The sequence below is a fragment of the Coenobita brevimanus genome, chromosome 101 (genome assembly GCF_032717465.1).
Source record: "Coenobita brevimanus isolate Jiangsu-jjx chromosome 101, ASM3271746v2, whole genome shotgun sequence".
Taxonomy (NCBI): Eukaryota; Metazoa; Arthropoda; class Malacostraca; order Decapoda; family Coenobitidae; genus Coenobita; species Coenobita brevimanus.
Genome location: NC_137054.1, coordinates 69333918 through 69347087, shown reverse-complemented (window position 1 = coordinate 69347087; position 13170 = coordinate 69333918).

Sequence of the window (13170 nt, the reverse complement as noted above, 5' to 3'; positions counted from 1 at the left end):
CTTTTCCCCCTCCCCCCCTCCCTGCCCCTCCTCTTCTTTGTGATTAGGAGCGCTTTTGTGTCCTTGTCGCATTGTGTTGAGTAGTTTGTTCGGTTCTAAATGAGTTCGCCCCCATGCTGGAAGTTCCCACCTCCATCACGGCTCAAAATTACCTTGTTGGCGTCTCTCTCTCTCTCTCTCTCTCTCTCTCTCTCTCTCTCTCTCTCTCACGAACCACCCTTATCACTCTACTTCTCCTTCCCTTCACCTGGAGTCAGCCCTTAGCGTAGCACACCTTCCCTCTCACCCATCCTCAGGTCTCCTTCCTCGCCTCCACTTTCAGCCTTCCTCCTTTTATCATCACCTTCCCTCTTCCTCTTCAGTCTCCTCTTCCTCCACGTAATGCCGTCTGTCAAGGTGCTGGTCTCTCTCTCTCTCTCTCTCTCTCTCTCTCTCTCTCTCTCTCTCTACAGCAAGACCAAAAGTGAATGTTCTCCTCTCGTCATTATTATTCTTTTTTTACTTTGAATATCGCGGCGACATCACTCAGTCTATTTCTATATCGAGTTATCCTGGACCAAAAATAGTAGTGGCGAGTTGGAGTGCACGTATATGTACTGGCCTGGTGGTGGGGCCGGCAAGGGAGTCACCACAATAACATCATTACCATCAGGGTCGGTGTGGGAATTAGGGGATGCTATCAATTGTTGGCACCGTACTGGATGGTGATACAAGCGTCATTCAGCTACTCCCCTTACCTCTCGAAAGGAGGATGGTGGACTGGAAGAGAGGACCGTAAGCCTGCAGTCCACATGGCATTCAAAAGACTTGGAGGTTCGGGAGAAAGTCAGACTGAGGATGATAGTTTTTTAGTTAAGCTGTTGTGTATATACATGATGGGCTGAAATTTCCAGTTAACTCTTGTATTAATGGGCTCGGAAGATAAGGGGTAGGTGTGTGCAGCCAGACGGGCGATGCATCCCCTCTAATTGTGGAAGCACACAGGCGCGAAGTTCAAAAGCGCAGGGTGCAGACAGTATCAGCGATAGTTAAACGACGAAAAGGCATGTTATTGTGAACTGATCTCCCTGCATCCTCACCAAAAGTTTAGTCTCTCCACTTTTCAAAACTCTAGCTCGTTACCGATACCAACTACACCTGTGTTTACTACGTTCTTCATGAAATTCTTGCTTAATAAAAATGAATTATCATGCGTATTGCCCGGCTCTATTAACTGAGTCTTCAAATTTCACAAGGTCTCTCAGCAGTACAGTTACCTCGAATTATTTTCAATTCTGTAAAGCAGTTTATTGGTTATATGTGTGTCTCTGTGTTTTAGTGAATTTTAATAGTTTTGTTTAAATCAAGAGGTTTTATAGCACTGTTTGGTATATTTCTGGTGTTTTGTATTTATGTATATTTTGCACGGGATATGTTATAGTTCTTTTACATTAACTTGGCCCAGGTTTTTGTCCCCCTCCACCTTATTTCACATAGCTCAGTGGCAGAATAAGACAAGGCCATGACTTTCTATCCTGCCATAGCACTTCTTCATGACTCGCACTAATTCTAGCGTTAATCTCGTTAGAGCTCTGTATTCAAGATGGCGAGATGGCAATTTTAGGCCAGGTTAGAGAGATATGGGTATAGTATGAAATTTATTTATTTATTTATTTATTATTATTATTATTATTATTATTATGCTGTTCGTTTCCTGTCACATTTTGTTCTTTTTTATGCACTTTTACTCATTCTATAATTTCCTTTTAGACTGTTCGTATATCCCTATCATAATTCTCACCTACATCACTAGGAGACAGTGGCAATGCAGTGGCTCTACATTCCCTCCATAGCACTTCTTCATGACTAGCATCTATTCTAATATTAATCTAGTAACTATAACTTAGCACTGAAAATAGAGAGACGGCAAGTTTAGGCCACGCTAGAGGAAACATAGCATAAGGAAGACATAGGTGGATTTAGGGGATTAACAGAGGAACGAACTGAGTAGCCAGAAGGTAGAAAAACGAAAAAATAAATCCGTGAAATCCTTGCTGACCATTTCCACTTATCTCTGGTCTTTCAAAATCCGCAGACCGAAATTCCCAGACCGTAATTCCCAAGCCCTGACCAGCACACATACGCCACAGCTTTTCCAATCCCATTAACATTTTCAATCCGTTCCGTGATCAGTGAAGTGGGGTCGCTCCAATGCTCATTACAGTGGAAATATTTTGGACTGCCATAAAAGAGAGAGAGAGAGAGAGAGAGAGAGAGAGAGAGAGAGAGACAGACAGACAGACAGACAGAGTTATGAATACACGTCCAAAATTCCCTCCATAATTAACCCTCTCATGGTCGAAACAGCTCTAGTCTTCCCTTCCAGTTAAAGCCTCACTATTTTATTTCACTGAGAGAGATTCACAAGGGACTGACAATATTAATACTGCTACCATTAACCCCTCCATGGTCGGGACAGCTCTTGTATTCCCTTCAGCTCACGCCAGACGATTTTATTCAGCTGAGAGAGAGTTCAAAGAGCCTGAGAGTTAATAAGAGTTCTTGTTGGGACTGGACAGAAAAGACACCAATATTGTCTGTTGTTTGAAATATCCCCGCAAATAAATAAATAAATAAATAAATAAAGGCTGACATATACAGAGAAACATACATACATACATAGAGTACATATATACATACATACAAACATACATAAAGAAAAAAGATAAAAGGAAAGGAAGAGGGAAAGAAAAGGGCAAAGAAATTATATCCCTTTCCTGGACATTATACCTAGATTAAAATTAAATACGATAAAATGAGATCCATGCTGCAATACAGACTCCTGTGATAAAATGGTATATCTATCTATCTGTCTATCCATCTATCTGTCTCTCTGTGTGTCTGTCTGCTTCTCTGTCCGTCTGTCTGTCTGTCACTCCGTCCGTCTGTCTGTCTTGCTGTCTGTTTGTTGGTCTGTCTGCCTGCATATCTGTCTGTCTGTCTATCGAGCTATCCCTCTATCTATCTATCCATCTACAATTCACCCAACCTGAACACAAAGCCAGGCAAATATACCTAAGGATTTAATCTAACTCTACGAGACCTCAGAGCTTAGAAATATTCCTTAGAAGAGGCCAAACTGTCTTTATTGTGCCAAGTAATTAAATATCTTCCTTTATTCTGCTGAAGACATGGAAGAAAAAATTGAAGACTCTTAGACAAACTCTCTCTCTCTCTCTCTCTACCCTGAAAATGAGAGAAGTTTTTCAATAAGTCCCCTGTGCGATCAGTTGGAAGTCCATTGTTAGACATTAAGGGACGAGAGAGAGAGAGAGAGAGAGAGAGAGAGAGAGAGAGAGAGAGTGTAATGTACTGGGATCAAGTAGAGAATATTAGTTAATTTTTTAATATACAGTTATAAATAAAAAGACGGCAGTTTTTGCAGGTGTCATCATCATCATCATCATCATTATTATCATCGTCATTATTATTATCATGATCATCACCATCACCATCATCATCATCATCATCATCACCTTAATCCAATTCACATTTTTAAAGAGGGCAGGAAAAATCCATAGCAGGAAATGGTAAAACAGAGAAATTGGTGACAAACACATGGAAACACACACACACACACACACACACACACACACACACACACACACACACACACACACACACACACATACACACACATCTGGTGGCTGTGTAATCTTTCCTTGGTGTATACTGTATATTTCGTAATAAAGCTCAGTGCTTAGATGATCTCACACGTATGCTGATTTGAAGCCTGATTCCTGGGGGTCAATGAACTAACAGAGAGAGAGAGAGAGAGAGAGAGAGTTACATACTTACGCAAGCCAGACAATCCCCATTTACTTACTTCCAAATTACAGAAACAAAAGCATTCTTCCTTCCTGGCTGTGTGTGTGTGTGTGTGTGTGTGTGTGTGTGTGTGTGTGTGTGTGTGTGTGTGTGTGTGTGTGTGTGTGTGTGTGTGTGTGTGTGTGCGAAGAGAGAGAGACTGAGAATGTGTGTGTACCGTCCATCAATCACCCGCTCAGGAAAACAGATAGAAATACGACCTTGTGGTATAAAACTGCAAGAAGGAAATTTCACAGGAACGGCAGAAAGTAGTCGTAAAAATGAAGCAATTAAATATGGAATAACAAGAACAATGCCTTTTTCTTTTTCCTTTTTTTTTTTTGGCTTTATCATGAGTGTAGCTGCGTGGCCATAATCGAGACCTAATAATTTTGAAAACGAACATTCAAATTCCAGCATGAACGACAACAAGAGGACTCATACATAATACACGGCCGTTCTATGTACTGTTAAACCGTTAAATATACCGTTAAACAGTTAAATATACCGCTAAACCGTTAAATAATACCGCTAAACCGTTATGTATACCGTTAAATCGTTAGCTCTACCGTTAAACCGTTAAGTATACCGTTAAATCAATAAATGTACAGTTAAACCGCTAAATATACTGTTAAACCGTTATATACACGTTTAAATATGCCGTTATATAAACTGTTATACATATAGTCCAGATTCTATACCATTTCTTGGTGTGAATATGCTAGGGGTTAAAACACCATGGCCAGGAATCCACTGGTTGTCCCGGAAACGAACCCAGGACTTTTCGTTTGCGGGTCTGTTGTGCTTCCGATTCCACCCCCGCAAACCCATGATTCCCAGGGTACCAAGCAATGTTTCAACTGCGCTTTAGTTGTTATCACTATAGCAATCTTCTGACATCATGAAGATCTCTACACCCTTCCACCACAAGTTGATGGCCATGTGTAGCCATAATGGAGGGCTGATTATCCATCCCCGCCATGGAGAGGCTCGGGGACGGGTATTGTTTTCACTCAATTTGTCTGTCTGTCTGTCTGTCTGTTTGTTTGTCTGTCTGCTTGTTAACAACGAAAGCTATTGGTGATATTCTGACTAAAATTACAGGGATGATGGGCTATGACATTCTGATCACCTGATTAAATTTCGGGCCAAATTGGGCCAAGGCCTTGGCTGTAAGGCCGAAAATGTAAAGAAAAAAAAAATCATTATTTCTCCATAACTCCTTTCAACTTCGTCATATCGACATGAAACCAAACCCTAAAGGTGCATTACTCAAATCTGCATCCTATAACCTGCCTCATTACATAAGGGGGGGTTCAATGTCAGGTGGGTCGGGCCTAAAATTTCAAATGGGCATAAAATCGTCAATTTTCACCCGAGTTACTCCAAATCTGATATGTAACATCTTTGACTAGATATTCCGTTGTGTTTATACGTTAGCACAAAAATGACTGCCGGGGACGGGTTTGTTGTGCCTTGGCACTGCTTCTTGCTTGACTTGCAACCAAGAAGACTCATTCTTACCTTGGGCTAATTGAATTCCATGTAATCACGACTTGGTATTTATTTGACTGGTAACCAAGGAGACTCATTCTTACCTCATAACTCAGGTTAATTCAAGGTGTGAGCGTTCCCCAGGTGCGTCATGCAGGTAAAAACAACACATCTGTTAATTTCCGTATTGCCTTAAACTCATCGACAAGTCATAAAAACACTAGCTTGTTACCAGCTCACCCTAACACATTGAATAAACCGCTTCCTCCTCAAAATTTATAGCGGAAAGTAGTACCCAAGCAGGTGGCATGAAGATGAGAGGCGTGAGCAGTAACTTGATCATCTGAGAAATAATGAAAAAAATTACTAGTGCCTCTCAGGGAACGGACTGACTAGCCTGTGGTCAAAGTCGGGTACATAAACAAAAAAAATAATATTGGGGAGGCGATGTGTACCCTGAACGAAGTGCAAAATAAACTCAATTATTCATGTATGAGTTCATTTATTTAGGTATTCATGCATTCATCTCTCTCTCTCTCTCTCTCTCTCTCTCTTTTATTATCGTATTTATTTATTTATTTATCCAGGTAAACAGGTGCTTAATTGTTTACCTGCCTATTTTTTCTCTACCTCTCTACTATTCATCTTACTTCTTTATTTCTTTATTCATTCATTTTTTTTTTTAATACCAAAGAACTAGGTCAGAAAGCTATCTCATCAATTTTCTGAACTGTCATTAAATACAGCGTAATTGCTTATGAATGTGTTGTTTATGTGTGAGAGTTGCAAAGAGCTTAGACGGATGCTTTGGCGTTCAATTTGCAGCTCACACGCACGCAGAGAGAGAGAGAGAGAGAGAGCATATATCTATTTTAAACAGAGGGTTCACGGGTTGGCTTATGCTACACATTGGCTATATTTAGTGAATCTCTCTCTCTCTCTCTCTCTGCATATATACGTGACCGAGAGAGAGAGAGAGAGAGAGAGAGAGAGAGAGAGAGAGAGAGGGTCTAAAAATTCCCCCAAGTGTTCTCCCTTCAAAGTACATTAGCCGAGAAGATAGAACTGATGGACTGATGAGTTTGGGAATATCCTTTGAGATTGGGATATAAAATTCCTTTAAGCCTCGAAGTTTCCCTGGCGTCCTATCATCCTCTGTCTACCATAAAGTCTAAAAATGGCAAAGTTTGGCATTTGGAAAGTCTATGAGAAATTTTTACGGCTGAGCAGAGTCCTAAAAATTATAATTGGTGTATATTGTATGTAGGAAACGAACTGGATGAATGGCAGTAGTAGTAGTAGTAGTAGTAGTAGTAGCAGTAGTGGTAGAGGCTTTATTTTATTGTTTTGGTTGGTTCTGACTCATCTGAAACGTGAACCCAGTGGACTGCAGACTGACCTCTCTCTTCTCCTGCAGTTCACCATCATCCCTTCAGAGTGAGTTTAGGGAGGGAACTGAGGGACGTTTGTATAACTGGGCAGTGGAGCCAACCGTTTACATCAGTGCTAGAACGTGAAGGCGCCCCTCTCCAGTCCAGATCGAAGGGTAAAATCGAGGAGTGCATGAGGGTGGACGTCTTAGAGTGGTGGGAAGATGTGATGAAGAAGCCTGAAGGTGTTTTCTCGCACCTGTCCTAAATGAACTTGGATTAGGTGTCATATGAATAAAAGAGCAGAGTGACAAGAGCTGGACAACGAGAACGGTATGCTGTAATCAGGAAACAGGTGAACATTTTTAGTCTTCTGGGCATTATGTTTTTATTCTTTCTTCATAAAAAAATAAATAAAAAAAAACATTAATTGAATATTAGGCACTAGTAGACGCTCACACCTCACATCCAGTAAAGGAGGATTACAGTTTTCGGCAAATGTCCGTCACCACTACCACTCTCATCACCACCACTACTCATCACTCTTATCATTACCAGCATTTCCACTGCCTATATCATGACCACCATTATCACCACAGCCACAGCTACCACCACCACCACCCTCATCACTGCCAATCTTCCCACTACCAACATCCTAACCATCATCATCTATCACAACCACCACAATCACCATATCATTAACCCTTTGAGCATGACAACGTCTTATAATCGTCAGTTTCTGTTCCTTCCAGACGATTTTATTCAGCTTAGGAGAGAGATTTTTTATAGTGAAGAGGTAAATGAAGGACGCATCTAACCCCCCCCAACCCAAAATGTCTCCTTATCTCAATAAAATCGTCTGTTAAAAGCAAGAAGAAAATGAAAACCGTCCCCAGAAATGAGTTAAGAATATTTTAGACAGAGGTGGATGCAGAAAACCCCCTAAGGCAAGAACTCCTGCCCATCAAATCACCTTTCACGGTTGGTATGTGAAATCTAGTGCCAATTAATGTAGAAAGATGATTTTAAACACAAGCATGAGCACATTAAAGAGGCCAGAAGAAGAGACGACAACCTAGTTTTATCAGGTGAGGTATGGTTTGTGTTAATTATAGTTCTACCTGGCCCAGCTCGGAGACAGGTGTGTGCGGGAGTATGACAGGTGTATGCAAGAAGAAAAGACAGGTGTGTTTAAGAGGAAAAGACAGGTGTGTATAGGATGAAAAGACAGGTGTGTGTAGGATGAAAAGACAGATGTGTGTAGGAGGAAAAGACAGGTGTGTGTAGCAGGAAAAGACAGGTGTGTATAGGAGGGAAAGATAGGTGTGTGTAAGAGGGAAAGACAGGTGTGTGGGGGAGGAAAAGACAGGTGCGTCTAGGAGGAAAAGACAGGTGCGTGCAGGAGGAAAAGACAGGTGTGTGTAGGAGGAAAAGACAGGTGTGTGGGGGAGGAAAAGACAGGTGCGTGTAGGAGGAAAAGACAGGTGTGTGTAGGAGGAAAAGACAGGTGTGTGTAGGAGGAAAAGACAGGTGTATGCAGGAGAAAATTTGTCTTCAAAATCCTAAAAGAGGGCTGCGTGTAATGGGAAGCAGAGCCATTATGATGAATCAGTCAATATGGATGATAACTGGACAGATTCTTCACACACACACACACACACACACACACACACACACACACACACACACACACACACACAGGGGACAGAAGACAGAGGTTAGCCTTTTATTGCTGTCTCTCTCTCTTTCTCATTCTGTGTCTGTCTATCTGTCTGTCTGTCTGTCTGTCTGTCTCTCTCTCTCTCTCTCTCTCTCTCTCTCATTCAGTCAGTCAGTCATTTCCTGTGCAAGCAGTAACGAACGGATCTGAAAGTCATGTGTGTGTGTGTGTGTGTGTGTGTGTGTGTGTGTGTGTGTGTGTGTGTGTGTGTGTGTGTGTGTGTGTGTGTGAGTGCAATGCCCTATATATAACCCCATTCACGTTCCAGCAAGATAAAATTAAGTCTTGAATACAAACAGCCGAAACTAGAACATAAAAAAATAATGTCTGAGGATATGCAAATAAATATGACTAAAAACTGACTTCATGATTAATGCTAAATTCTTGCTTGGCTTTAGGGAGAGGAGTTAAAGGTTTACGAGAGAGGGGGATTATGTTGCACCTGCCACTGACACCACCACTTCCACCACCTGACACCACCTGATACTGACAACACCAATTCCACCACCTGCCACCAACACCACCACATTTTCTACTTGACACCACCTGCCACTGACACCTCCACTTTCTCCACCTGACACCACCTGCCACTGACACCACCAATTCCCCCACCTGACACTGACACCACAACTTCCACCACCTGACACTACCTGCCACTGACACCAGGTGATCTGCCACGTTAATTATAAACAAACATGATCCAGGTGATCCTCAAGTGTTCCTGTATGGCTTGGCACACACACACACACACACACACACACACACACACACACACACACACACACACACACACAGAAGCAAAATATTATCCCTTATCTATGACCATTAACTCATTCCGAAATAGATTCCTAATTATTAAAAAAAAACAATTATTTACAACACTCCTCTCTTATCACCGTTTACCGTAATTTCCTACACTTTCTTAGCTCTTTCATCATCATCATCATCATCATCATCATTTCCCATTCTTCCAGCGTAAAGAATGAGATACAGAAACAGGAAGAAGAATGCGCTAAAATGAATTCAGTGAAGAGGATGGCAAGTGAAATAACCCATGCAGTATCACCCCATCGAGAGAAAGAGAAAGAGAGAGAGAGAGAGAGAGAGAGAGAGAATGATCATATACACAAATCAAGCTTAAATTCACCGCCTCCCTGCACGTACCTCCATTCAACGTTCTGGCACGTGCCTTCACCCAGCACGTGCCTTTAACTAACATAATGTCCTCACCCAGCACGCGACTTCTTCCAGCTCCAGTACGCGCCTTCATCCAACTTCATCACGTGCCTTCACCCAGCACGTGCCTTCATCCAGTCTCAGCACGTGTATTCCCCCAGCACGTGACGTCATTTAACCTCAGCACGAGCCTTTATCCAGTACGTGCTTTCATCCAGCCTCCACATGTCTCCACCCAGCACGTGTCACCAATCAGTCACGTACCTTTTGATATACCTTGAACGTGCTTACTTCCTCCTAGCATACCCCTCCTAGTATACCCCTCCTAGCATACCTCTTCTAGCATACCCCCCCTAGGATACCCCTCCTAGCACACCCCTCCTAGCATATCACTCCCAGTATAACCAACCTAGCAATACCTAATATGAAGAGAGAACCTGTATTTTTACGCAGGAACTTCATCACGTGCCGGCATATTGGTAATTTCTCTGATGAATGCCTAATATATCTTCAGTCTACTCCTGTGCTCTCTTTACTGTTTCATTGCTCTCTTTATTTTCTTCTTGTTCTCTTTATTTTATTCTTTTTCTTTTTGTTATTCTTGCTTTATTTTTTCTTGCCCTCTTTATTTTATTCTTGCTGTCTTTACTTTATTCTTGCTCTTTTATATTTGCTCTCTCCACACGATTATATTATGCTTTGGAGAGGCTTTTTAGACTGGACAGGTGGGATACAACCTTAATTAACCTCTTCCCTCAGGTGTTCTCCCAGGTAAGAAAAAATCGCCTTAAGGAAGTAAGACAAAGGTAAGACAACAGGCCAAGACGCTGAAGAAGCCAAATATTCTACTATATTTCTTCACACAGCTCCTTCACGTGCCTTCAACCCCCCCCTCCCATCATCAAGTACGTGCAACCTCTCAGCACGTGCTATCATCCAACCCAGGTACAGTACGTGTCTATTGCTAATACGTGTTACCACCCAGTACTAGCTCGCTACGTGCCAGCCCTCCTATCACGTGCCCTTTTTACACTCCAAGCACGTGTTTCTTACGTTTCCAGCACGTGTTTCTTCAGCCTCCAGCACGTGTCCCTTTCAGCCCCCAGCACGTGTTTCTTCAGTTCCCAGCACGTGTTCTTTCAGACCCCTGCACGTGTTCCTCAGTCTCTAGCACGTGTCTCTTTTAACCCCAGTACGTGTCCCTTCAGTTCAAGGCACGTGTTCCTTCATGACGTGCCTCCCCTTAGAAAGCGTCTGCCTTCAGCCCCCAGTATTTATGCCTTCCTATCACAATTCAGTCTCAGAACTAGCCCTAGCACGTGTCAGCCGTAGCACGTGTCAGTCCCAACACGTGCTAGTCCCAACACGGGCTCGCTTCAACACGTCCCAGTCCCACTACTTTCAGCCCCAACACGTGCCAGCCCCAACACATGCTAGTCCATCACGTGCCAACCCCAGCACGTGCCAGTCCCACCGCTTGCAGCCAAACACGTACCAGCCCCATCGCACGCAACCCCAACACGTGTCAGTCCCATCGCTTGCAGCCAAACACGTACCAGCCCCATCGCACGCAACCCCAGCACGTGCTAGCCTCAACACGTGCCAGACCCACCACGTACCAGCCCCAGCGCGTGTTTCTGCAGCGCCCCGGCACGAAAAGCATCCCCAATAAAACAGCAGCAAAGAATTCCCTCAGTCCCCCCTCCGCTGTACCCCAGGATCACGGTTTGCAATAGATACCCCAGCAACTTGCACCGCTCCCGGGAACTTTCGCCAACCCTAACGAGAAATTGGCGGGTCTCAGGGCAACTTTGGGCAGGGCTAATACTCGATGGTTTTATTGATTACCTGCCCGGGCTGGCGGTGGAAGTTGGCGGTTTTGTCTCTCGTGGGTTTCGGGGATAATTATAGAAACTGGAAAAAGAAAATGGGGAAGCGAAAAACAAAGGCACATTCTCTCTCTCTCTCTCTCTCTCTGCATAAGGAGTAATTGAGGAAAGTGGAAGAAATGTGAAAGTGAAATTAAAGGAACACCATTTTCTCAGTTTCCTTATATGTCTTTTATTTATTTATTTATTTCTGGCCTGGTGGAATTTAGCCATTGCCACAACTTCCGAACCAAGTCGTGAGAGCATGAAATTCCACAAGCCTTAGTAATGAGGTAGGAAAGAGTCTCCTTGGTCACTAGTCAAATCGGCCCTGTAATCTGACTACACCTGACCATCAATTGGGCTGAAAAGATTAGGGAGTCTTCTCAAAATGGAAAGAACTCATGAAAGCAATCAGAAAACAGTACAAAATATCTTATACAGATTTACATACTGTCTGAAAAAATATATGTCAAAAATAAAAACAAGTAGCCTATTAGTTTACAAAGAAGAAAATTATAACTGAGTGGTAGTAAATTCAATTCCTGGCTGTTGAAAGGAATAATTTGAGGTTGATTTTTTTTTTTAATGGGAGGATTATTTTGATTTTGATTTAGCTGTTGTCGGGGTATTTTATTTTGGTTTCGAGATCCCCCAAAGAATGAAGGGTTTAATGGAGGCTATGTCCAGTGAGAGAGAGAGAAAGAGAGAGAGAGAGAGAGAGAGAGAGAGAGAGAGAGAGAGAGAGAATAATCACACTGAAAAGGTTAACCAGACTTCACTGTTCACCCATACCATCCTTCGACTCCCCTTCAGAAATTCCACCTTAACACCATCACACCTGTCCTTAACTAGATACCTACAACTCCCAGGTGGAGGTGTGGAGAAGACGAAGGTAAATAAGAACACTTACTGATAGACTAACGGGCCACGGGAACAGGCTTGCTAATCCGTGTCCAGAGTTTGATACATAAAAACAATTTGCTGGCCAGGGTGAACTACAGGATTAAGGGAGCTAAATTTATAACCCATGTACTGAAATCGGATACAGGTAAAATTGCATCTGAAACAAACAGTATTCCGTATACTTCAACACACACACACACACACACACACACACACACACACACACACACACCACCTACTTATCCACACACACCCATCTGTCAAAAAAATATGCTCATCCCTTTTTCGTCAACTTCTTATCACTTTTCTCAGTCAATAAGAGTAACATTTCGTAAACACTGCAAAAATCTCCCTCAGTCTGTTTTTCTCTCCGTCCAGGTGTTACAGATTTCATAAGGCAAAGTGTCCAGGTATCTCGACATTCACGGATCTGTATTTTCCTTCGTCAGAGAGAATAGCTACAGAAAAGCCAAAGCGGGAAACGGATGAAGTGGAATAGGCAAACTTTTATTCTTAAACTACAATCTTATATTAAACTTTCTTTGGAACGGGTGATTTTCCTTCTTCCTCCTGTTATTCTATTTCCTTATTTCTTCCTTTTTGGGGGTGGTGGTGGTGGTGCCTCGTAATTCTTTTTTTCCTTTTTTTTCTTTTTTTCTTGGGGGTGTGTGTACTGCCTTCCGTCATTCACTCTGCATAATGAAAACAGACATTTCAAAGCAAGAATTTTAGTCCAGGAGAGCGCCACACACTCCTCCACAGTCCCTTCCCCAGGCAGTTCAATGACCTA